This window comes from Panthera leo, chromosome F2, assembly GCF_018350215.1.
Source record: "Panthera leo isolate Ple1 chromosome F2, P.leo_Ple1_pat1.1, whole genome shotgun sequence".
Lineage (NCBI taxonomy): Eukaryota > Metazoa > Chordata > Mammalia > Carnivora > Felidae > Panthera > Panthera leo.
Window position 1 is genome coordinate 38,624,968 of NC_056695.1, and position 26,826 is coordinate 38,651,793.

Here is a 26,826-nt window from a genome sequence, read left to right on the forward strand (position 1 = left end):
TGGGACCACGGACTTAGAGATCCTGCTTGCCCCCCAGTCTCTGTGGTAACAGCCTCCCTTTCCTCCCAACTCAAATGGCAGCACCAGGTTATGAAAGCCCGCGGTTGTTATGTCAAGGCTCCAATTCTCCCTGTGGTGCTACTGCTACGCCACCGGGGCAGCGAGGCAAATTCAGAGTGAATGACTGGCAAAGATTATACATTTCTCAGGAGACTCTGATGCCTTTTTTGCACAACCAGCTTAATTAAGAATCCTTGGCAATATATTAACCACAAGCTTATGGATCTCAATATGCCAATCAAACATAATGAGACAAATGCAAATGTCAAAGCACAGACTCTTTGCCTAGGAATATTTAAAGGCTTAAAGCTGTATCCTCAGTCACTTGTCAGGAAGAGCTGGGTCTGTTGGGGGCAGGGCCGGCCCATTATAATTTGAATATCGATGGCATGACCTCCAGGACTGAACTATTTCGTATCTGGGTGCGATTTCAGGCTAGAAAAGTAAAGCTAAATTTTAGGCTTAAAACCTGACGCTAAGATAACAGCGACCACCATCATACTATATCCCAAGGCACTGGCCAACTTCCAGAGAATAGGGCTATACGTCAGGAGCCCCAATCAAAACCTGGGCCCAGGTCTGTCACTATAAAATCTTAGATAAGTCAAATGATGTCTCTGTTCTGAATACCTACTGAAGTAGGAAGGATCATAGCCGGTTTTACCTATCTCATAATAATGCACGTTCAGAAAAAGGAATAATAGATTTAATTGTATTAATTTATCTTTTTAATGACCTGGCTAATAAGTAACTAAGATAGAAAGGACTGTCGTGTACTTGAAGTATCTGGTGCTTGGTTAGATCTGATGAACTTCCAATGGGCGGACAACTTGTAATGTAAGGCTGATTAATAGATGGCTGTTAACCTGAAACGCACGTTCTGGTGGCTGAAGGGCTTGGTCTTCTGAGCTTGGCTGGGGTTCGTCAGTTTTACTCAAGACCTGAATGAAAGAACAGTTATCAAATATATGAGGGGCACAAATTTGGAAGAAATAGCTAATATTTTCTGTGAGTAAATGAAAAGCCAAATATATTTTCTTTTCAGTTGGACAATACGGGGACTTTAATAAGTCACACGTTAATAGATAGAAATGTAAGGTCCTCCACGAAAATGAAAACCACACAGATGTAAATATAGGACAGGTGACTTAAAAATCACACGTGTGGAAAAGGCTCTAAGATTTCAATACGAAGCATTAATGCAGTTTAACTTCTAAGAAAGTTAATGTGATCTTTGTTGCCTTAATGGATCACAATATACAGAATGAAAGTAGTGATAGCGTTGCTGCAAATTAGCTAGACTATATCCAGAGTATCAGCCTTGGTTCTGGACACCACTCTCTTGAGTACAGAGGAAAACAATCAGATGAGGGAAGGGAATGATTTCATGTGAGGTGTGGTTGAATGACCTGAGCAATTTTACCCTTATCTTATAAATGAAAACTGAAGGAAGAACACGAGCTCTGGTTTAAAGTACTTGAAAGATAGTTACGGTGAAGAGAGACTATTATTATTATTATTATTATTATTTTCTTCTGGAGACTGTAATTAGGACCAGAAGGTAAGAAGGCATATGTCAGGTCAGCAGAAGAAATAAATGTTCTTTTTGTTTTTTAAAGTTCATTTATTTATTTGAGAGAGAGAGACAGAGAGAGACACACACAGAGAGAGAGAGACAGAGAAAGCACGCCTGAGCAGGGGAGTGGCAGAGAGAGAGGGAGAGAGAATCCCAAGCACAGAGCCCGACTCTGCTCGATCTAACCACCGTGAGATCATGACCTGAGCTGAAACCAAGAGTTGGACGCTTAAATGACTGAGCCACCTAGGTGCCCCAAGAAAGAAATTTTGTTTAAAAATAAATAGTTATCCATCAAAATCCTCGAGGAGAAAGCAGGCAAAAACCTCTTTGATCTTGGCCGCAGCAACTTCTTACTCAGCACATCTCTGGAGGCAAGGGAAACAGAAGCAAAAATTAACTACTGGGACCTCATCAAAATAAAAAGCTTCTGCACAGTGAAGGAAACAATCAGCAAAACTAAAAGGCAACCGACAGAATGGGAGAAGATATTTGCAAATGACATATCAGATAAAGGGCTAGTATCCAACATCTACAAAGAACTCTGCAAACTCAACACCCAAAAAACAAATGATCCAGTGAAGAAATGGGTAAAGACATGAATAAACACTTTTCCAAAGAAGACATCCAGATGGCCAACTGACACATGAAAAAATGCTCAACATCGCTTATCATCAGGGAAATAGAAATCAAAACCACAACGAGATACCACCTCACACCTGTCAGAATGGCTAACATTAACAACTCAGGCAACAAAAGATGTTGGCGAGGATGCGGAGAAAGAGGATCTCTTTTGCATTGTTGGTGGGAATGCAAGCTGGTACAGCCACTCTGGAAAACAGTATGGAAGTTCCTCAAAAAATTAAAAATAGAACTACCCTCTGACCCAGCAATTGCACTACTAGGTATTTATCCAAGGGATACAGGTATGCTGTTTCAAAGGGACACATGCACCCCCATATTTATAGCAGCACTATCGACAATAATCAAAGTATGGAAAGAGCCCAAATGTCCATTGATGGATGAATGGATAAAGATGTGGTATATATACACAATGGAGTACTATTTGGCAATCAAACAGAATGAAATCTCGCCATTTGCAAGTACGTGGATGGAACTAGAAGGTATTATGCTAAGTGAAATTAGTCAGAGAAAGACAAATATCATATGACTTCATACATATGAGGACTTTAAGACACAGAACAGATGAACATAAGGGAAGGGAAGCAAAAATCATATAAAAACAGGGAGGGGGACAAAACAGAAGAGACTCTTAAACATAGAGTACAAACAGAGGGTTCCTGGAGGGGTTGTGGGAGGGGGGATGGGCTAAATGGGTAAGAGGAAATAAGAAATCTGCTCCTGAAATCATTGTTGCAATATATGCTAACTAATTTGGATGTAAATTAAATAAATAAAAAGTAATAAAAAAAAGAATTGAAAAAAAATAAAATAAAAATTAAAAAAAATAGTTATCACAGTAATACACACACATGCACACACACACAGTTTACAGAGAAAAATATACTATAAAACACATAATTAAAAACAAACTACAGTTATCTTCCCACACCCCACCTTAATACTTGCTCACTAGAAGTAAACCTCTTAGGACTATTTTCATTTATTCTTCTGGTATGCCTCTCTATTTCAAAATATCATGCATACTCTGCTTTTTAAAAGAAACACCCTCAGCGTGTCTGGGTGGCTCAGTTGGCTAAGCATCAGACTCTTGGTTTTGGCTTAGGTCATGATCTCGAGGTTCGTGAGATCGAGCCCTGCAGCAGGCTCTGTGATGACAGCATAGAACCTGCTTGGGATTCTCTTTCTCCCCATCCCTTGCCTGCACATGCTCTCACTTTTTCAAAATAAATGAATAAACATAAAAAAAAAACCAGAAAGTATTGTCACAAATGGCAAGATTTTGTTCTTTTTATGACTGAGTAGTCTTCCATCGTAGTATATAGTATATAGTATATAGTATATATATATTTATATATATATACACACACACTCACATACACATACACACACACACACCACATTATACACACACACACACACACACACACACACACACACAGCACATATTCTTTATCCATTCATCTATTGTACACGTAGGTTGCTTCCATATCATGGCTATTGTAAAAAATGCTACAATGAACATAGGGATGTACATATATTTCCAAATTAGTGTTTTCATTTTCTTCAGATAGGTACCCAGTAATGAAATTACTGAATTATATAGTATCTCTATTTTTAATTGTTTAAGGAAACTCCATACTGTTTTTCATAGTGACTGCACCAGTTTATATTCCCACCAATAGTGCACAAGGATTCCCGTTTCTTAGCATTCTCACCGATACTTGTTATTTTTTGTCTATTTTGTAGTAGCCATTCTGAGAGGTAAGATAATATCTCCTTGTGGTTTGTATTTGAATTTCCCTGATACTTAGTGATGTTGAACATCTTTTCATGTGCCTGTTGGCCATCTGTATGTTTACTTTGGAAAATGTGTATTTAGATCCTCTGCCCATTCTTTTATTTTTTAATGTTTATTTATTTATTTTGAGAAAGAGAATGAGAGTGTGAGTGAGCGGGGCAGGGGTGGAGAAAGAGTGCAGGAGGGAGTGCTAAGCAGGCTCCTCCCTGACAGCACAGAGACCCTCTTGGGGCTCGAACTCACGAACCATGAGATGATGACCTAAGCTGAAACCAGGAGTCTGATGCTTAACCAGCTGAGCCACCCAGGTGCCCCTCTTCTGCCCATTCTTTAATTGGATTTTCTTGTGTGAGTTTTTTATATAGTTTGGATATTAACCCCTTCTTGGATATATGATTGACAAATATCTTCTCCCATTGATCAGGTTGCCCTTTCATTTTGTTGACTGTTTCCTTCGCTGTACAGAAGGTTTTTAGTTTGATAAACTCCCAATAGCTTAGCTTTGCTTTTGTTTTCCTTGCCTTTGGAGTCAGGTCCAAAAACAATTGCTAAGATCAATGTTAAGGAGTTTATCACCTATATTTTCTTCCTGGGATTTTATGATTTGAGATCTTACATTCAAATCTTTAATCCATTTTGAGTCCTAATTTATGTATATGGTGTAAAATAGTGGTCCAATTTCTTCTGTCCTTCCAGCCTGCTTTCCTTCTTTTTACATATAGCTGTCCAGTTTACCCAGCACCATATACTGAAAAGACTATCCTGTCACCATTGTATATCTTTGCATCTTTTGTAGTGAATCAGCTGGCCGTATGTATGTGCATTTATTTCTGGCCTCTTTATTCTGTTCCACTGCTCTGTGGAATAGAGCAGCTCTGTGTCTGTTTTTATGCCATACTGTTTTGATTACTATACCTTCATAGTATAATTTGAAATCGAAGAGAGTGATACATCTGAGATCCTCCTTCTGAGGATGGTTTAGACAATTCAGGGTCTTTTGTGGTTCCTTACAAAGTTATCTGTTCTAGTTCTGTGAAAAATGCGATTGGATTTTTGACACAGGTTATATCGAACCTGTAGATTGTTTTGGATAGTATGGACATTTTTTAAAAATTTACTTTTGATAAACAGAGCACGAGGCGGGGAGGGGCAGAGAGAGAAGGAGACACAGAATCCAAAGCAGGCTCCAGGCTCTGAGTGAGTGTTCAGCACAGAGCCCAATGCAGGGTTCGAACCCACAAACCATGAGACATGACCTGAGCTGAAGTCAGACACTTAACCAACTGAGCCACACATGTGCCCCAGATAGTGGACATTTTAACAATATTAATTCTTCAAATTCATAAGTATGGAATATCTTTCCATTTGTGTCTCTAATTTTTTTCATCAATGTCTTACAGTTTTCAGTGTATAGATCCTTTATCTCCTTAGTTAAATTTATTCCTAGGTATTTTATTTTTTTGGATACAATTGAAATAGAATTGTTTTCTTGGTTTCTCTTTCTAGTAGTTTGTTTTTACTTCTAGAAATGCAACAGATTTTTGTTACTAACTTTGTATCCTGCAAATTTACTGATTTTATCTATGAGTTCTAACAGATTTTTGGTGAAGTTTGGGTTTTATGTATATAGTATTATTTCATCTGCAAATAGTGACAGTTTTACTTCTTTATTTCCAATTTGTATGCCTTTTATTTCTTTTTCCTGCCTAATTGCTGTGGCTGGGACACCCAATGTTAAGTTGAATGAAAATGGGAATAATGGGCATCCTTGTCTTGTTCCTGATTTCAAACAAAAGCTTTCAGCTTGTCCTTGGTCCTTGTCTATTTCTGGTACCAGGGTAAGGCTGGCCTTATAAAATGAGTTTGGATATTTCTCTCCTCTTCAATGTTTTGGAAGAATTTGAGAAGGGTAGCTATATTAAATCATCCTGGAATGTTTGGTAGAACTTACCAGTGAGAAGCCATCTGATCCTGGATTTTGTTTGTTGGGACATGTTTGATTACTGATTCAATCTCCTTATGAGTAATTTGTTTATTCAGATTTTCTATCTCTTCATGATTTACTCTGAGAAGGTTTAAATTTCTACAAATCTATTCACATCTTTTAGATTGTTCAATTTGTTGGCATATTCCTAGTAGTCTTATGATCCTTTATATTTCTGTGGTATGAATTGTAACTTCTATCTCATTTCTGATTTCATTTATTGGAACTCTCTCTCTTTTTTCTTGGTAGATGTTTGTCAATCTTTATCTTTTCGAAGAAACAGCTCTTAGTCTCATTGATCATTTCTATTGTGTTTTTTGTCTCTATTTTATTTATTTTTGTTTTGATCTTTATTCTTTTCTTCCTTCTACTAAAGTTGGACTTTCTTATTCTCTTTTTTCAGTTCCAATGTGAAGTTATTTGATATTTCTCTCATTTCTTGAGTAGGTTTGTATTGCTATGAACTTCTCTTTTATAACAGCTTTTGCTGCATCCCATGGATTTTGATACGTTGCATTTCTCTTTTCATCTGTCTTAGGTAATTTTTTTATTTCTCCCTTGATTTATTTTATGACCCAGTAGTTGTTCAGGAACATGTTGTTTAATCTTCATGTATTTGTACTTTTTCCATTTTTCTTCTTCTTATTTATATCTAGTTTTATACCACTGTGGCAAAACAAATGTTTGAATTGCTGTCAATTTCTCCCACTAGGTCTGTTAATATTTGCTTTATATATTTTGGTTCTCTATGTTGGGGGCATATATATTTGTAAATGCTATATCTTCTTGCTGGGGGCATATATATTTGTAAATGCTATATCTTCTTGCTGGATTGATCCCTTTATCGTTATGCACTGTCCCTCTTTGTCTCTTATTACAGTCTTTGTTTTAAAGTCTACTTTGTCTGATATGAATACAGCTACACCAGCTTTCTTTTCATTTCCATTGCATGAAATATTTTTTTCCATCCCTTCACTTTTAGTCTGTTTGTATCCTTGCTCCTGAAGTGAGTGTGTTGTAGAGAGTATATAGATGTGTCCCATTTTTTTGAAGCTATTCAGCCACTCTATGTCTTTTGATTGGAGAATTTACTCTATTTTTAGCGTAATTATTAATAGATATGTATTGACCGTCATTTTGTTAATTGTTTTCTGGTTGTTTTTATAGTTTCTCTCTGTTCCTTTATTTTTCTCTTTCTCTCTTCCTTTGTGGTTTGATGATTTTTTTGTGTTATGTTTAGATTACTTTCACATTTTCTTTTGTGTATTTACTATAAATTTTTTCTTTGTGGTTATGGTGAAGTTCACATTTTTCATTCTATGTTTACAATAGTCTATTTTAAGTTGATAGAAACTGAAGTTTATATATATTCCATAACTCTATATTTTTACTCACCTGCTCATATTTTATTTTTCTGATGTCACTTTCTATGTCTTTTTATTTTATGTATCTCTTCACTAGTTATTGTAGTTTTAGTCGGTTTTACTACTTATGTCTTTTGACTTTCTTAGTACCTTTATAAGTAATTAATCCACAACCTTTACTATATATTTACCTTTCCAGTGAGATTTTTTTTTACTTTTGTGTGCTTTCTTATTATTAATGAGTGCCATTTTTTTTTAGCTTAACAAAATCCCTTCACTATTGTTTCTAAGGGCAGTTTCATAGTGATGAACTCTTTTAGCTTTTGCTTGTCTTGGAAACTTTTTATTTCTCTTTCAAATATGAATGATAACCTTGCTGTATAGAGTATTCTTGATTGTAAGCTTTTTTCTTTTCAGCACTTTGAATATGTCATGGTACTCTAGCCTTGTTTGCAAAGTTTCTTCTGAGAAATCTGCTGATTGCCTTAGGGGGTTGGTTTCCTTGTACATAACAAGGCATGTATTACACTATTGTTTTCTAATTTCAACAACTATTGTTAAGAAGTCTGTGTATATTCTAAATTTGTTTGTTGGTTTTCCTTCTGATAATTTTTCAATAAATTCTCTCTATTCTTATTAGTCTGAAATTTCTCAATGATATTCATTAATGTGCAAATTTTTAAATTCATTGTATGGGAGACTTTAGCAACTTCAACTGGCCTTTAATTCTGGGAAATTTTTATGTTCTTCATTAGTTTTTTGAAAACAAATTTTGGATGTCTGTTTTTTCATTTCCTTTCTAGAACTTTTATTAGCCAAATGTTGTACCTGCATCTTCTATTTTTCTTATGTTGTCTTTTTTATTGGTCATCTCTTTGAATTTTTTTCTATATTCTGGAATGTTCCACAATTTTATCATTCAGTTAGTCTATCAAAATGTTTATTTCCATTACTGTATTTTGAATTCCAAAGAGCTATTCCTCATTCTTTAAAAATTCTGTTCTTACAGCATTCTGTTTTTTATTTTATGAATGAGGTATCTTATCTGTTTGAGAATAATTTACTATTAATATCCTCTGCATTATCTGTCTGCTCCAAGTTCCTTTTTCTCAACTTCAAGCTCTCAAATACTGTGTAGTTCTGACATTTCTTATTAACATAAAACAGTACCTTCCAAGAAACTTTTACACAACAATAAATTTGTAATATAACATATTATGTCACACAGTATATTACAGTTAAATATGTGAAACACAAAGGGTTTAATAGACTAACCATACCAATGACAAATAAGTACTGTTTTCTAGTCACCCTGCTGAAATGTATTACGTATATTTTTCAATTAATACCCACAACTCCATTGATATTTGTCCCCATTTTTCTGGTTGAGATCGTAAGATACAGAGACATTATGTAACTTGTTCAATTTATACAGCTAGTGGAACCAGGATTTTAACCCAGGTCTGTGGGAATCGAAGTCTAAGACTGTGACTATCTCTCAAGATTGCACTCCATGTAACCTACAGAGACCATTGGCTTTAATTTGTAGTACACAATTCTTGCAAATAACTCACATTCCAGGACATCTAGTACAATTAATAATCATGGAAACATTAACCCTTTGTGGCTGCTGTATGGTGTTGGACATTGTAATTTATGGCTATTTCGTGGTTCACTATTCATATTCATTTATTATTTAATTAAAAAATTATATGCTCCACAGGCATTTGAAGACCTATAAATTTATGATGGTCTGGGTCAACCCCTCTTGAACATTATAAAATCATATTGCACTTTCCTCCATATTGCCTTTACTCACAATTATGTTTATATATTACACATATATAATTATACTAAATACATCGTATAGATGGTCCCTGCCTTACAATGGTTTGACTTATAAATTTTCAACTTTACGATAGTGAGAAAGAAATATGCATTCAGTACAAATCATGCTTCAAGTTTCGAATTTGGATCTTTTCCTGGGCTACCAAACTGTGGTACAATACTCTTCCGTGATGCAGGACAGGGGCTAGCTGCAGTTCCCAGTCATATGTGTGATCGCAAGGATAAACAACAATGTACTTACAATGTAAGTACTTGCAATGTACTTACATTGTGTACCCATATGACCCATTCTGTTTTATACTTTCAGTGCAGTATTCAGTAAATTACATGAGACATTCAGCACTTTATTATAAAACAGGCTTTGTGTTGGATGATTTTGTCCGACTCTAGGCTAATGTAAATGTTCTGAGCATCTAAACCCGAAGCTAGGCTAAGCTGTAATGTTCAATAGGTTAGGTGTATTAAGTGCTTTGTCAACTTACCGTGAGTTTATTGGGACAAAACCTCATCATTAAGGAAGATCTGTATATAAAAATATAATATACATACATATATATGAGCATGTTTATATACTTTTGTACATAGCTTATAGCTTGCTGCTTTCAAGTTGCATTGTTCAAATAGCTAGAAGGGTAGAGGATTCAAATTCTTATAATCAGTTTTTTTTTCTTTCTTCTTCTTTTTTTTTAAAGATTTATTGTTATGGACAGCTACTGAGGAATCACCATATTTTTATTTTCAGAAGGGAATTTGTTACTGGTATTGGTACCATAAAATCATATCAAGATACAGAGCAGGTGCCAGTTCCCATCATAGAGACACATTTGTTCTCCAGGAAGAGAACGTGTATTTTAAACACTTATTTCGAGAGAGTAGAAATGTTAAGGACAGGACTTTGGGATAAATTTAAGTTATTCCACCAGATGTCACTCTTTCTCTTTTAGTGACAATGGCTTGCCATCAAATCATTTCTAAGATATTGTAAATAAATAGAAATGAAGTAAATAATTTCCTTTTGTATGAGTGACTCAACCTGCACAAAATGTTGTCAACAAAGAGACACATTTTGATATTCAACCCTGTCCTGCATATCATCTTTGCTATTGGCACAGTACAGACTTCTTAGCAAAGAGCCTGATGTGGATAGTAGTGATATATGTTTTAAAACAAGGAGTTCAAGTACAGTTTAATAGTCTGTGTCTAAAGGAAAATGTGAGTAAAAGTAATTCTTATGTTTAGAAGAAAAAAGGGTTTCAATTATAGTCTACCAAGTCTCACATTCACCTTATTATTTGCTCATTTATTCTTCAGGGTCATTGAACTTCCCAACTTTATGGACCCAAATATAGAAGATGAGTTCTAAAAACACCAGAAAGGAGATTGAGAGAAATATAGAAAATCTTCCCACCTCAACATGGAAGCCTAAAATTTATTTGTTAGTATCATCTTACTGTGGGATTATCTGTCATCCATTTCAATAACTAGATCGAATACGGAGGGCTCAGTTTTATTTTTCATGGGATAAGTGTGAGGGTCAGCTTAATCTCAAGCTGTTTTCATTGTCACGTCATGTTTTATTTTCTTGCCTAAAATACCTTAGCCATGAGTACTTGAGAACAGATAAATAAGTGGTGACAAAGTACAAAACAGAACATTTAGAATAGTTTTATTTTATTTTTATTTTTTTTTAACGTTTATTTATTTTTGGGACAGAGAGAGACAGAGCATGAACGGGGGAGGGGCAGAGAGAGAGGGAGACACAGAATCGGAAGCAGGCTCCAGGTTCTGAGCCATCAGCCCAGAGCCCGACGCGAGGCTCGAACTCACGGACCTCGAGATCGTGACCTGAGCTGAAGTCACACGCTTAACGACTGAGCCACCCAGGTGCCCCTAGAATAGTTTTATATTCTTCCAGAAGCCAGTGTCCTTTCTACCAAATGTATTTGAAGATGTACGCCTGCCAACTCAACAAAGAGGCAATTTGACGATTAATTTATTTAACAAAACGAAGACCCAAAGACATGAAAGATAAGGTTCCAGTCCTCAAGAAGTTTCCTGTCTAATGAGAGAGCAGGATAAGCAGGAGGGTGTAATGCACTCTTAGAGCAATAGCAGATGTACCCATATGTGTAAACACCATAGGCTGACGAGTAAAAGGAGAGTGTTTGAATTCATATTCTAGAAGCCCAGCTTCCTACTGAGTCAGAAATTTTACTTATGAGAGTTCATTAACATTAGACCATGAAGAAACTACCAAGTTTGGGATATATCCTAAGTCAATAAATAATTTTAAGGCAGGGGCACCTGGGTAGTTCAGTTGGTTAAGTGTCTGACTCTTGATTTCTGCTCAGGTCACAATTTTACGGTTCTTGAGACTGAGCCCCTCATGGGGCTCTGTACTGACAGGGCGGATGATTCTTGCTTGCACTTCTGTTTCTTTGCCCCTTACCCCCCAAAATAAATAAAATAAAACTTAAAAACTAGTGGAAGGCAGGTACATTGTACAATTGCACATCTAAGAGATGTATTTCAAAATAACTTTTTATTCAAGCAGAAATGAAAATAAGTTTAATTTTTAAAGGTTTCTTATAAGCTCTTAGGCCTAACACCTCCCTGTCAGACTGAATTTGGAAAAAAAAAATGACACTTCCTTCTCTACCCTAAGTAATCTATTATTTTAATAACATAAATCTGAATGTGGGATGTCAATTGAGGATGTCAATCAAGTCTTCTTTCCCTTTGTAGATGTTTGATAGATCTTCACATAGACCAGATATTTCTTGTCACACGCAACTTTCATCCCCACTAGATAACTGCGTACATTGATTTTAGCATTTTAACCAAAAGAAATGGTTACGTTTCTTCTTGTAATCATTTTAAGTATTTTTAAATTATTTTTTAATATTCATTTTTTGAGAGGGAAAGCAAGCAAGCAGGGAGGGGCAGAGAGAGAGAGGGAGACACAGAATCTGAAACAGGCTCCAGGCTCTGAACTCTCAGCACAGACCCCGACACAGGGCTCGAATTCATGGACCGCGAGATCATAACCTGAGCTGAAGTCAGAGGCTCGACCGACTGAGCCACTCAGGCAGCCCCATTTTAAGTGTTTTAATTCTTGGCCAAGGCAATGGCAATTTTTTAAAGGGCCGTTTTTATTTTATTTTTTAATTGTTAATGCATACAGATCATGTACCCACGTATATAGAGATACAGTGTTTTCCCTTGTTTTTCCTTTGAAGCTTTGAAAAATTTTAAAAATGGGTAAGAAATATCAAAAACCAGCCTTATTTGTTCTAAAAGCAATAAATGAAGAAGAGGAGGGAGCAAAAGGAAGCCAAATATCCAACCACTGATAACTGATAATATAAATTATAGAATATTCATAAAATGGAATGGTAAACCATCATTAAAAATGATTTTGTGGAAAGCAGTGTGGAGGTTCCTCAGAAAATTAAAAATAGACCTACCCTATGACCCAGCAATAGCACTGCTAGGAATTTACCCAAGGGATACAGGAGTACTGATGCACAGGGGCACTTGTACCCCAATGTTTATAGCAGCAATTTCAACAATAGCCAAATTATGGAAAGAGCCAAATGTCCATCAACTGATGAATGGATAAAGAAATTGTGGTTTGTATACACAATGGAATACTACGTGGCAATGAGAAAGAATGAAATATGGCCATTTGTAGCAACGTGGATGGAACTGGAGAGTGTGATGCTAAGTGAAATAAGCCATACAGAGAAAGACAGATACCATATGGTTTCACTCTTATGTGGATCCTGAGAAACTTAACAGAAAGTTAAGGGGGAGGGGAAGGAAAAAAAAAAAAAAAAAAGAGGTTAGAGTGGGAGAGAGCCAAAGCATAAGAGACTGTTAAAAACTGAGAACAAACTGAGGGTTGATGGGGGGTGGGAGGGAGAGGAGGGTGGGTGATGGGCATTGAGGAGGGCACCTTTTGGGATGAGCACTGGGTGTTGTATGGAAACCAATTTGACAATAAATTTCATATATTGGAAAAAAAAATGATTTTGTGGAGACCAGTTAGTGATAAGTAAGTATATTCATGGTATGCTTAGGAGGTGATTCAAATTTGTTTTGTAGGAAAACCTGGGTGTAGTTTTGCTAATCTGTACTTTCTAAATTTTATAAAAGGAATTCATAATCTACTTGTAATAAGAGAAAAATGTAGTAGAGTTTGCATGTATCTTCCCTTTTTTTAATTTTTGAAAAATACCCTCATTATTCTCCTTTTACAAAAGAATTCTGTGCTTTCAAAGAGATATATTCTATCTTGAAGCCATTGTATATAGATATCTAGTGAGTACTTTAAAAGTATTTATTAGTTATTTTATTTTAGTGGTAATGAGTATTAATTATGTCCCTAAGGGAAAGAGAAATGACTGAGGCCTCACGCCACAGAATCCTCAACCACTTGGATTTTCAGGGGATATATGCAGAGATTGTATTACAGATAAATGTGCGTGTTATTTTTCGTATAAACGTTTGTCCCCGAACTTCTAATCCAGCAAAATCCATTGCCCACATGTGCTTCTCAAACACTTCCTGTTCTCCTAAAAACCCCACGTTGCTTCCTCCTGGCCTTCTTTTCTCTAGGCCTCAGCCTTTTCCTCTTGCTAAAAGCTATATTCCCCACAACTGTGACTTTGCTATCAGAAGTCCACAGTCTGTGTCTCCTTCTGGAGGGTGAAGGAGCTCCCATAAGACGTTTAAGTGTACTTTGTCAAAATGACGGCTGACTCACTTCCTGAATAATTTCTTCTATTCTCTCCTCTCATGGTTATGGAATGGTAGCAGAATACAGAGGCAGCCAAAATATGTGGAACATGGTTAGTAAGAAAAGCATAAGCAGCAAATACAACCTTTGTGTGAAAAACACACATGCTCGTGTACCCCTAGAGTAAGAAACACAACGCTTTTGATGTGATACTGGTGTGGATCAGAAAACGTCCTAAATGTCCGCAATTAATTTTGATTCCTGTCACTGTTCAAATTTCAGAGGGCAGTGGTTGTCTTTGAGCGATTGCTATTTTGACTAGACTTCAAATGGTCTCCTCTAGGTTAGCGAGCCTCACCTCAGGTCCCTGTTTACTGGCCCAGCTACGTTGATCTGAACAGAGACTGTGCAAGGGGCATTCACTTCCTGACTCCATCCTGTACACACTCTTCCCCCAGGCATCACCTGGAGCCATAGCCCCAACGCACCCTGGGGGCAACCAGCGTTACCATCTGGAATAGGAACATCCAATGTTCATGACTGTCATAACGAGAAAGTAGTTTACAAACGCTCTTCCTGTTACTTCAGGCTTCCAGACCTATAGCTGATTCTTCGTCATGTCTGAGCACAATGGAAATTCTTTTTACTCAGTGTGATCACATTTGCTTTCCACTATTTTTCTCGCTTTGTGGATTTATATATAAAATTTTACCTCTCTACTCACATGCGTTTGTTCTGTTTTCTTATTTTTTAGATATATTGGGACATCAGTTCCTCGTGTTTGGACATGGATTCAGAACCGTTTCACATTGACTGGCTCAGGTTTGGAAGGTCCTTCCCTCCAGCAAGGATTTTCTGAACTGCTCTCCTCCTTTTTGGTGTGTTTTTTCAAACATGAACTGAGATCTTTCACAATCTAGTCACATGGAACAACTTCTTATCAGTTTCCAGAATGTGATATGGTCTTCTCACTTCTTGCCAAGCTGTTCCCTCAGCCTGGAAAGTTTTCCCTACTGCTCACTTTGGCTTGACTAACTCCTCCAGGCTTCAATGTTGATTCCTTTGCTAAAGGTGTCTCTCCTCACCTCCTTCCCCAGTTGACCCCTGCAATACCAGCGTAGACTTGGAAACTTGCATAAAAAGTTTCTCTAGATCTTGGTCAGGTTGGCCAATTCTGCTTACAAATCTAGTCTCTTTCTCATCTGGTTGACTTCCCGTGGTGACTCCCTAAAGGTGGAGGTGGGATGGGGGAAGAAAGCCCTTTTAGTATCCCTCCTCCTCTTCATCACCCACAAAAAAAGGTATCTTCCCAGTCAGATAATGGAGAGTCGAAAAAAGACACTTTGGAGGTGGCCTAGTCAGAAAGATAAAATAAATTTCTAACATCGTCATCTTAGAAACATGGCATACATTCTCTCATCTGTTTCAAAATCTCTTTTTTCTTACTTCTGCCCATTGTTAATTCTTTCCCCAGTATATTCATCATCAAACTATTAATTCCTCTCTCTGAAATATCCCTTCTCTTCCATTCTCCATGTCAGTGACTTAAAAGAGTCATCTTTCTTTTTTTCTTTACAAACACGACACCATTTAAAAATTTTAATGAATTACCTTTTTCCTTAATGACGTTCCCCTGAAGCTTTTCCTTATTTGGCTTCAGTCTTGGCTCAGAGATCTCGGGATTCCTCAGGATGTAGGGCCTGGACATGATTCTGGTATTATCGCACTCTTGTATCTCAGTCATGGTTTCCCAAATCCGGTGTCTTCTCTCTTGGTTTGCTCATTTGCTTTTGCTGCAGTTCACTCGGAAGGAGCTCCCTAAAAAAGAATTCATAGCAGGTAAGTTCTCACAGATCATACTTGTTTGTAAATGTCTTCATTCTATCGTCTACTGCTTAAAAGACTGACTGGGCATAAAATTCTAGGCTAAAATTTACTTCTTCCAAATTTGAGAATGTTCTCTGTGATCTTCTTTCTAGTAATGAAACTTAGTTTAAAATGCCTTACGTCATGTGATTCTCCATTTCTGAGTAGGTGATGTTTATTCTTTCTGAAGCTTTTAGTTACTACTCCTCATTCCTACTATGAAATTTCAAAAAGATATGCTTTGTTGAGATCCCTTTTTCATCTGTTACACTAGACACTTTTCAATCAGTAGCATAATGTATATTCACACTGGGAGATTTTCTTCTAAAGTGCCTTTATGAGGACTTATAGTCAATGATTAAGAGTGAGAGTTCCAGAGTTCTGAAGCCCAGTGTTTAACATGAGGCAATTTTTACTTTATTTTTTTATGTTTTTGAAGTTTATTTATTTATTTTGAGAGAAACAGACAACACTGTCTATTCCTCAGTTTTCTTACCTGAAAATTAGTATAATAACATAACCTATCTTATAGAGGCCTTATAGGATTAAATAAGAGAGGATGTGTAAAGCTTCTAAAGAACATTGCCAGCCAGCCATTTTTATTTTAGACTTGAGTTTACACAAAATGGATCCTGCCTTTCATGGAAGATATTACAGTTCACCAAAGAGAGATTAAGCATGACAAATCAAAGCAAAATATCATATATAATAGGGAATTTGCTTAAGGAAATGAGGAAACTGTTGCAGTTTTTAATTTCCTGAGCTTTGTTGCAAAACACAATGGGTGAATTAAACAATGATCACTGAGTGGAGGAAGCCTAGACTTCCAAATCCAGGCTCTTGTATCAAATGATTTTATGGGGACTACTAAGTAAATAAGAGGTTTTATGCAGTTCTGTTTATCTGACGCCGAGATACCCATCTGCCACTCACCACCTTGCCTTTCCTAATCTTTGAAGCTGGACAGAAACATTTTCTGATAGTCGCGTGAAATTTTTCTGTAAAAGACTCTTTCGATGCTTGGCCAGAGGGGAACCCTCATTCTACATAAGGATTTCGCACATTTTTCAGCCATGCCTGAGAAGAGAACATAAAATCCATCACTCAGGAACATCATTTGGATTTGTGACTCTCTCTGGAGGCCAGCGTGCTCATAAAACAATGAATGGATTAGATCCATTCAAACGTGGAGTTTTTCATTTATGACAGATGTAATATTGATAATATCCTTCATTTAATAAGTCATCCAAGTATAATTCAATGCAAGTTTCCAGTATAAATTACCAGCCATATTCATCTTGCTTGACTGTTTTATAACACCGAAGAGGAGCACGCACAACCACATAAAAATTCCATGTTGAAATCTAGAAGGAAGGCTGCTTCTGCAGCAGGTCTGGCTACTCCCACTTTGAGAAGTGACACAGTTTGGTCTCTGCCAGTAAGTCAGCTCTTGCAAGCCTCGCTGCGTCTGGCTGTGAGTGATTTGCGGCCAGACAGGTAACAGTGGGGAAAGGAAGGAATTCCTTTAAAAAGCTTTATCAAGGCTGTCCGCTTTCCTTTATCACGACACAGCTCTTTCCCACTGGTTTCCCCTGTAATGGATTTCTGCCTGTTCTAAGTCACTGTGATTTAGAACACAGACAGCAATATATGTTCTTTTTAGAACATGTAGATGCCTGTGAACTAATGGCTGGTCTGAGAATCGTTGAGGGGACCAAATAGCAAAGGATCAAAGTCCGAATGAAATAGGTATGCTGATACAGTATCGAATGTAGAAATATAGATTATATGCGGTTAGGATTATATGAAGTAGAGACAGATGAAGACAAAAATCCACGTGGAAACAGGATTAGACCTAGTGTTCTTACTTCCGTACCTCGAATTCTCTATTTAACCACCCCAAACTAGTTCTGCATTAATAGGGGACTATACCCTCTAAGATCACTACGTACAGTAATAGCCAAATCTATTTTTCACAATTTTAGCTTGATTTTTTTTTTTTATTGCTTTTGACCAAAGTAATCAAATCCATCTTCTTTAACCTCTTCCTTGGTTTCTAAGGTATTACAGACTTTAAAACCTGCCATTTCTAAATCTTCTGTTTTCTGAGATTGCTTTTTCTGCTCTGTTATTAGCTCTTGTTTGCTGGTGAGGACTTTCTTGTGGATGTGGGTGTTTAAGACTGTGCCTTTATTCTGTACGCTTTTCTCATTTTATTATCACAACTTGAGAAGTGACTCATGTCTTTTTCAAAGCCACCACGTTACGTCTATATAAATAATTTAAGCATCTATATATACACCTATGCTTTGGGAGTATCTATCCCTTTCACCTTCTTCAGATCCTGTATGTAGGTAGTCACGGAGTCATGTTGGTTAACTTCAGGAAGGCAGAATAATGGGAGACATCACTATCAAGAATATGAGCCTGGAAAACAGCTGAGTCTTGGCGAAACTCCCAGCCCTGACCCTTAGTAGTTGGGGAACTTTAGGGAAAGCTGCTAAACCATCTTGTTAAACACCCCCAAGAAGTGTGGTGAGGATCGAATTTGATAATATCTATAAATCATTTATCACAGTACTTAGCCCATAATATGTGCTCTGTAACTAGTTCTACTGGAAAGTTTTCCCGAGTGATATGCTATATTCAGAAACTCAACATACTCCAAACGTGTGCATCTAAAAGAGAATTGGTGGTATTTCCCTTGAACTGGCATTCTCACTCCACTTCCTCGTTTTGGTCAGCGGTAGCATCTTTCTCCATTTCCTTAATTAAAGTCTCCATGCGTGTAACTTTTCCTTACTTTGTTTCTGTCTATGGAATGCTTTTAATAATCATCCTTGCTTTTTCAGGACCGCCTTCCTAACTCAAGCCTACTGTGACATCACCCTGCACTATTCCATTTTTCATTTTCCCCCAAGGTAAATTTCCAATCATCCAACTTTCAACTTTGACCTTGAACTTAATTATAGAGAGAATAGAAGTGTTTGATACAATGATCTCTATGTCTTTCCAACTCTGAAGTTTTATGGATTCTTAATTTAGTTTTATGATCCAATATAACTGTTTTTTTTTTTCAAAATTTTTAATGTCTACCTACCACCCACAGAAGAAACCTCACACTAATTTTCCAGCTTTAAAGATGTTTTCTGGGATGGCCCCATCTTACTGAGCAACTGCACCTTCCTTTAAGCCTCTGTCCTCTCTGTCATCCAGTCAGGCCACCATCTTCTATACATGTTCCCTTGCATTATTCACACACTTGTCTTCATTGTTAATTAATTCCTGTCTCTCCCTGCTGCTCATTCTTTAGGAACCAGATCAGGTAAAATATAAGTACGAATGATGTATGATAAATGAAAATGAGAAAATAAAATAACATTGGGTTGGGGCTTCACTAGTGGTCTCTCAGGTTTTCTTTCTCATGAACGCTCTTCTTATGAAGGGCATGACAACTGCTGGTAGCCCTATATCTGCATCCTTCCAACTATTAAACCCATGGAGAACCCTGACTGGCCCAGATTGGTTCAGTCCACTTGGAATGACAAGGCCTGGCCAGTGCGTTCCCCTGTCAGTGGTTGGCAGTGGGTTTTATGGCTCTAGACAAAGCACAAAGATTGTGTTACGAGAAGTGAGAAGGAAGATTGCACAAACCAAAACAAGATGTTCATGATACCCTATGGGCTCAATTCGCATACTACATCATTCCCAAATGTATACCTAAGCACATTCATTCATCCATTCAATGACCATAATATAGTTTGGTCTACCTGAGGCCAAATATCAAGCTATTAAGATTTCTGGCAGGCACATCCAGCTGTCTAGCAAATATCCATGTTCCCCTTCCATAACGGAGATTATTTGCTAAGAAGCCGTTGTGCAGCTGACTACATGAGATGAACTCTTCTAAATGGAATACGAGTGAAGGTACACCACTTCAAGCCGAACTGATAAAGAAACAAATGTGCCTTCTCTACTTTCACTTTTCTTTTCTCCATGGGAAAGAGAAGTGTGTTTGCTTAATCTGTAAGCAAAATACCATGAGACCTGGAGGGGATGGTGGTGTCAGAGTATGGAAAGATTCTTTGTCCTGAATCATGTGGAATGCTATATGCCAAACATTCTCACAGAATTGTTGTGCAAGAAAAAAAAAAAAAAAAAATATATATATATATACATTTGTATTATATTAAAACACTGACGTATGGAGATTTCTCTGTTGTAGCAGCTAGTGTTATCCTAATGAAACAGAAAACATCCAACTAACTGACATGACTCAGATAAAAAGAGAAAAGGCTGGTTGTATTAAATGGAGTACGGCAGTGACCCACTCCTTCAGCGCATAATAGAATTTTCTTGAGGGCAAGGACTTTTCCTGTCTTTTTGAGGGTTGTACCCCCAATGCTAGAGTAGTTCCTGGCACATAGTAAGTGCTTAATAAATGTTTTCTGATTAAAGAAGTATTGGTTTTCTATCGTTGCGTAACAAATTAGTACAAACTCGGTAGCTTAAGCAACACACACTTAGGAGCTCACAGTTTCCATGAGTCAGAAATCTGGGAATGGCCACTTTGGCTAGACTATCTGCTCACGATCTCACAGGGGCTTAAGTGAGGGCTTCCCTTGGCTGGAGTTTCATCTGAGGCCCAGTGTCCTCTTCACAAACTTATGTGGCCCTAGCCACAATTCGTTTTCTTGCAACAGTAAAACTCACGGTAGTTTGCTTGTTCGAGGTTGGTAGGAAAGAGAGTTTTTGACTTCTAAACCCTCTTTCAAAATCATCAATGGATTAGGTCAGGTCCACCCAATAAAATCTTTCTCTTTATTAATTTACAGCCAACTAATTGTAGGCCCTAATTACATCTGAAATGTCCATCCACGCTTGCTATAAAATGTAACCTAACCAGGGCCATGACTATCCCATTGCATTTTCCATATCCCGTTGGTCAGAAGCCAGTTCTAGGTCCTGCCCACACTTGCTATACTAGAGTGTTACTCATTTGATGTTATCATAGGATTCTATCGACCACAAAGGGCCAAAGATATTGAAAATATGTTTACACTTTAAAAGCCTGGTACATGACATTATTCGAAAATGGAGCTGGTGACTGCTTGGAAGTTTAGTATAACATATTTTCAGTGATTTTAAAGGTTTAGATTTAGGAAGTGCTATAAAGAAATTAGTAAACTTTAAGCAAGTGGTAAAATAAATATTAAACTGCCCTACATTTTTATGGATCTGGAGTAAGTATAACACAACATACACGCATATCCATATAGAAACTTGTTCACACACTTTAGGAAAATTATAAGATAGAATGTTCACTAAGTTATAATTAACAATCCATGGAAGAACATTAAATGCATATTACTAAGTGAAAAAAGCCAATATGAAAAGGCTGCATACTTGATTCTAACTCTATGACATTCTGGAAAAGGTAAAACTAAGGAGAGAGTAAACAGATCAGTGGTTGCCAAGGATTGTGAGGAGGAGAGAGATGACTAGGTAGAGGATTTTTAGGGCAGTGGGAAAACTGTACGATACTATTATGATGGATATATGTCATTATACATTTGTCCAATAGAATATTGGACATTATACATTGTCCATAGAATAGACAACAGCAAGCGTGAACCCTGATGTAAATCGTGGATTTGGGGTGATTATATTGTGTCAGTGGAGAGTCATCAGTTATAACAAATGTACCACTCTGCTGGGGGACTTGATAAAGGGGGAGATTATGCATGTGTGGAGGCAGTAGGTGTAGGAAAAATGTCTGTGCCTTCCTCTCAATTTTGCCATGAATCTAGAATTGTTCTAAAAAAATTGTCTTAAACAAGTTACTGGAACTTAATTTCTACCTTCTAGGGTAGAGGTGTTTTTTGTTTTTTGTTTTTCTCCTTATCCTCTTGTTATGATCCTTTTGTCTACTCTGAGCAGTTTTGTGGGATTTTTAAAGTTATTCAGACAGAAAATTACCTATATTTTCTTTCTGAGAAAATCCTGAAATCAGAAAAACCCATATGATGATACTTAAGACTGGGATAGCAAATGTTCTCTTTGATAATATGATTCTGACTTAGATCGGCTATTATTTTTTCTTCATGTGTTCTTAGGGGATGTATGTGTTTGTGAGTTTTCCTGTGCAAGCATTTACTCACAAAATGCTAGAAACAGAAACTAGAGCTTTATGGCTTAATCTCAACTTCCTTGACTCCATCGACATTTTTCAATTCTTAGCATTTCGCACTTTTGGAAATACACAGAGAATTCTTTGAATTGTGGAATTATCTTGAGGGAAGCCCACCTGTGGGTGGGGGATAGCGTTCTTCCCAAAGAGAATGCATGTTCCCCATGGATCAGGCTAAGGAGAGGTCAGTCAGGGCTGAAATTGAGGATTCCTGGGGGAGTCAGAGGGATGGAAAGGTCATATCTTTTCTCTCTGGCCTCATTGAGTTGGCATATAGACTACAGGAGAAGAGGTGTATTTAGAAAGTTCACCTTGCCTATCCACCAAGACTTAAGCAGGACTCTATGAAGTAGAAGAGGAGAAGTATGACAGGGATGTTGAGCTTTTACTGCAGTGAGGCAGGGTAAGATCTAAGGGGGAAAAATGGTGCCAAGAGACCCTTGACTATAGATTCTGAAAATAACTACAACCGATTCTAAGTCTTCTGTATTATAATTCCTTTCTCTGGTTGCTTCTAGGAATAGTCTTCTTAAGCATCATATAGTCCCGTTGTTCTTTAGGGACTTGAAGGTTGAAGTTGTCACTGTACTTGGGGTGAAGCTAAAGAAGAGGGAGAAACACCCTCACCCTGAAACACACATGAAGTGAAACTCAACTCAGAGCCAGGGAACAGGGTCCAGAGTTAAGATGTTGGTTTTTCCAAGTGACTGCTGAGTACCAGGAAAGATTTTGAGAACATATAACAACGGCTCTCAGCATTCCCAGAGGTACCTGGGAGTGGGAAATCTAATAAAAGCCTAGCATTCCTGAGTCAAACAGGATGAGTGCCTGTACCAAAATAAATCAGTAAAAAAAGGAAGTACTTTATTTTGAAGTCACAGTCTTCTGCAGCCTGGAGAATATGAGTTAAAACATTTTCAATTTTCCTTTTTCTCTTTTCAATTTTTCTTGTTCTTTATCCAGCTCCTGATAAAACAAATGTCTTCAATTTTCCACCTGTGGGTGGAAAAACTTATGGCTTTATATTTCAGGTAAAGTCCCTGATTACATTTGACAAAAAGGCTGTAGAACAAGAAGAGCAGTGATGTTAGAGCACTTAAAGAATGGTAAGAACTTAAAATTGAAAATACATTATTTTTATGAATTAATTTCTGAATCTAAGTTAATGGGTTACGTATGCATTAATTTTATGTGTAAAATTAGCCAAGCTGTGTTTACAATATCACAACCTTAATAAAAAGATACAGTTTAAAAATTACTAGTATGGTGAGAGTATCAGAATATCTGCTAAAAAAATTACCATTTGGTAAAAAAAAAAATTGTATGGGGACCTGGAAACATTCATAAACAAATGATATGTATTTAGGATTGTGTAAATCTCCATTTGGCTGAACGAACTTTTGAAAATATTTAGTACTTTGAAAGTCATGCCCCTTGCTCCTTCTCCCTAGAAGATTCTCTGATATCTCATGCCAGGGGTGGATATCATAATTTGTGATACCTAGAAAAAAATTTCAGAAGGAATCTAGAAAAATTGTCGTGCATTTAAGGGATGACAGTGAGATCAGCTGACACATTAGCTATAGAGGGGAGAAGAAAATTCCTGACTAGGATGTAATGAAGAGCATCTAGCTGGTCATGAAACTGTAGAGGGGATTATCTCATGAGGGAAGAGGAGGAGAACTCGATTTCTTTCTTCCAGCTTTCCAGATTCTATGGATCTGACAATGTCGTCGACCACTGCAGGTTGAATTACACTGGAGTCAGTTGGTTTAGTTTTTTAGGTGGTTGCCACCTTTGTTTGGCACTCTACGTCTTGTGCACTTTTTAAAAAACTTTTCACTGGCCAAATGCATTCTGCCCACACATCACTAACTTTCAAAAGAAAAGAAAAATTAAATTAATCATGCAGCTGCTTTATTCAAGTTGCCACTAAATATTCATAAGAGGGTGGGAACTTGAAGCACCCATATTTTTAGGGACACTGATAAAGCTTGGTGCAGCTATGAAAAGTACATGACAAGGTGTGACAGCTCTATAGCCCTTTCTTCTTTGATGGTATGAATAACAACAAAGAAGTCAGTGATCTGGGCTGCTGCTATTTTATTTTATATTTATTTTATTTTATTTTATTTTATATTTTATTTTATTTTGTATTTTATTTTATATTTTATTTTATTTTATATTTTATTTTATTTTATATTTTATTTTATTTTATATTTTATTTTATATTTTATTTTATTTTATTTTATATTTTATTTTATTTTATATTTTATTTTATATTTTATTTTATTTTATATTTTATTTTATATTTTATTTTATTTTATATTTTATTTTATTTTATATTTTATTTTATTTTATTTTATATTTTATTTTATTTTACTATTTTATTTTATTTTATTTTATTTTATTTTATTTTTTTGGCTTTTTCTAGTTGACAAAGAATATGTCTATGTGTTATTTCATTTACTCTCGCCACAGAGTGGTAAAATGGTTATTGGTAATTATATCTTACAGATGAGAGAATTAAGTTCAGGCAATGAAAGCAGCCGGGCCAAGCTGACATAACTAGGTAACGGTAAAACAGAACCGGTTAATAAGGAAGGAGGCTTGGATCCAAGGCTTCTGGCTCCAAGGTTTATTTCCCTTTTGTATCAGGTACTTGTTTTACCTCAGAACTTTTTTGGAAAATAAGTTTTACAGGTTACAGTGGAATGTTCTTACACCTCAGTGGAAACTGTCCGAATTGGAATTATCGTCAAATGCAAGGGGGGAAAAAACAACTATGGTGTAATTAGAATATGGCAGGACATAACTTATTACTGCTTAGTTTAATACTATTTTCTGTACCTTTAAGGAAAGGGAAAATGCTGAATGGTGGCCTTTTCTGATCAAAAAGTGGTTTGTCCCCTCCTCTGAATCAATTTACCATGCTTTCAGTATCACCACAGTTTTCAGCTGAGCTTTTATTTGTGCGGGTAGAAGCTTCTTGAGACAATCTCTGTGATCGATAATGCATTTCCCCTTCCTCCTCAGCAGGCTGCCCCTAGACCCGACCTGTCTCCCTTAGCCAGGACTCCTCTGTAGGTTTTACAGAGCGGCAAAGGGCCTCCTGGCAGAGACAAAAGAAATATCCCTGTTTTCCTCACTCTTAGCCTAAATTGGAGAGACTAGGATATAAACTTCCAGTTAATATGGCTGGTTCCATTAAAAAAAATAAGTTGAGCCAGTGATTTAGCACCAAGGGTATGAAAGAAATCATGTTGATTTCCCCTCACGTGTCAGTTGACTGTTACGGTAAATGTTTTGGCATCGTATAGACATTAGCATTGTCTACAAGATGCCAAATGGCTGTTGACAAAAGAAAAATGCAAATAAACTAGTTACATGATGTTTTGTAGCCACAACTTTAACTTTCCTGATGCTAGCTATTATGTATTTTTTTCCCCCGAAGCAGGAAAATTATATCATGCTTTATAATTTCTTTCTTATGGATATAAAATTAGGGGTGCTTTTTTCTTGACTTTTGAAGTCAGGATTATTAAGAGCCTATTTATTTGTTTAGGCAACTAATCTAAAACTAGGACTCCGTGTTCGAATCTTTGAGTTAAAATGACCAATTCTCTGTAAAATTACATTGTATTGGCCATAGTAAATTAAACGAAAATTATGAAGAAGGCAAGAGGTAAGATACACACATATATAAAATTTACGATCGCACAATGAATTAATAGCAAAATTTTGACTCCGACGATTTTCAACTATGAGTAAGGTAAGAAATGGATTTAAGTAACAAGAAAAGCAATATAATTAGATGTTTCTTTAGGAGTTATTAGAACATATAAATACAATCAAAGATGAACCAATGGGAAAATAGTACAGTTATTGGGGCTGGAAGGGACACTCTTTTCAGTTGAGGGGAAAATTTTATTAAACAATGTTGAAAAATACATGACAGAATATAAGTGCTAAACTGTACATTCCATAATTGCTTTAGGTGTTCCCAGGAATGAAAGATTGATGAAGGCTCTGTTAGAGGGGTGGTGTTCCAGCTGCGCCTTAAAGCAAAGGTCAAGTTTGAATTGATAGAGGTGAGAAAGGAAGACATTCCAGATGAGAACGGCATTGTAAGGGAATTCCTAAGGGTGAAAGGAAGCAAGGTGTGCATTTTCATTTTGTTTGTGAAAATATAGTACGAGCGTCTTAACCTAAAGAGCTGAGAGGCGGTTTTAGAAAATGTCTTGAATTTTCATCTCCTTTCTGATTTTGCTGACCTTGTCATTGTTGACTTGTTAAGAGCATTAGTGACAGTAATGATCATTAAACAATAACAGAAAAAATAATGATGATATCTCAGTAATCTCCTTGTCATATTATGTATTGAATCTGCACTTATATTCATCGGTGTCAATGTATATCAATAAACATCCATCCTTAAATGCGGTTCTCCAAACCCATTACTTACTAAATACTGGTTTGCAAGTAATATGATGAAGAGAACACGGCTTTCTGGGATTCAGAAAAAATGTCATTCAGCCAGATTTAGGGGCAAAGATCAGGAAAAGGGAGGGTCGGGAGCTGTCCGAAGTTATACTGTGAATACCAGACTTTCTGTGCTAATGAATGTTGTGTGGGCACTTTTCCCTTGATTCCTTGAGACAAACCTTCCTCCCCGCCAAAACTAATGGGTATCTGATAACCCCTTTATATCTATGCTGGAAGTATAGGGTATGCCAAGTGATATTTTATATGTC

General features: G+C 36.7%; 2 long non-coding RNA genes across 2 annotated transcripts; one reads left to right on the forward strand and one right to left on the reverse strand.

Annotated features, from left to right (window-relative positions):
• Window positions 1-770: 770 nt before the first annotated feature.
• LOC122211200 lies at window positions 771-17,484 on the reverse strand. The gene is made up of 3 exons (XR_006198553.1): window positions 17,167-17,484; window positions 15,628-15,834; window positions 771-1,001 (listed from the first exon to the last, which is right to left on the reverse strand). It is a non-coding gene; the product is annotated as an uncharacterized LOC122211200 (long non-coding RNA).
• LOC122211201 lies at window positions 17,480-26,469 on the forward strand. The gene is made up of 5 exons (XR_006198554.1): window positions 17,480-17,631; window positions 18,735-18,803; window positions 23,104-23,178; window positions 24,590-24,730; window positions 26,070-26,469. It is a non-coding gene; the product is annotated as an uncharacterized LOC122211201 (long non-coding RNA).
• Window positions 26,470-26,826: the final 357 nt, after the last annotated feature.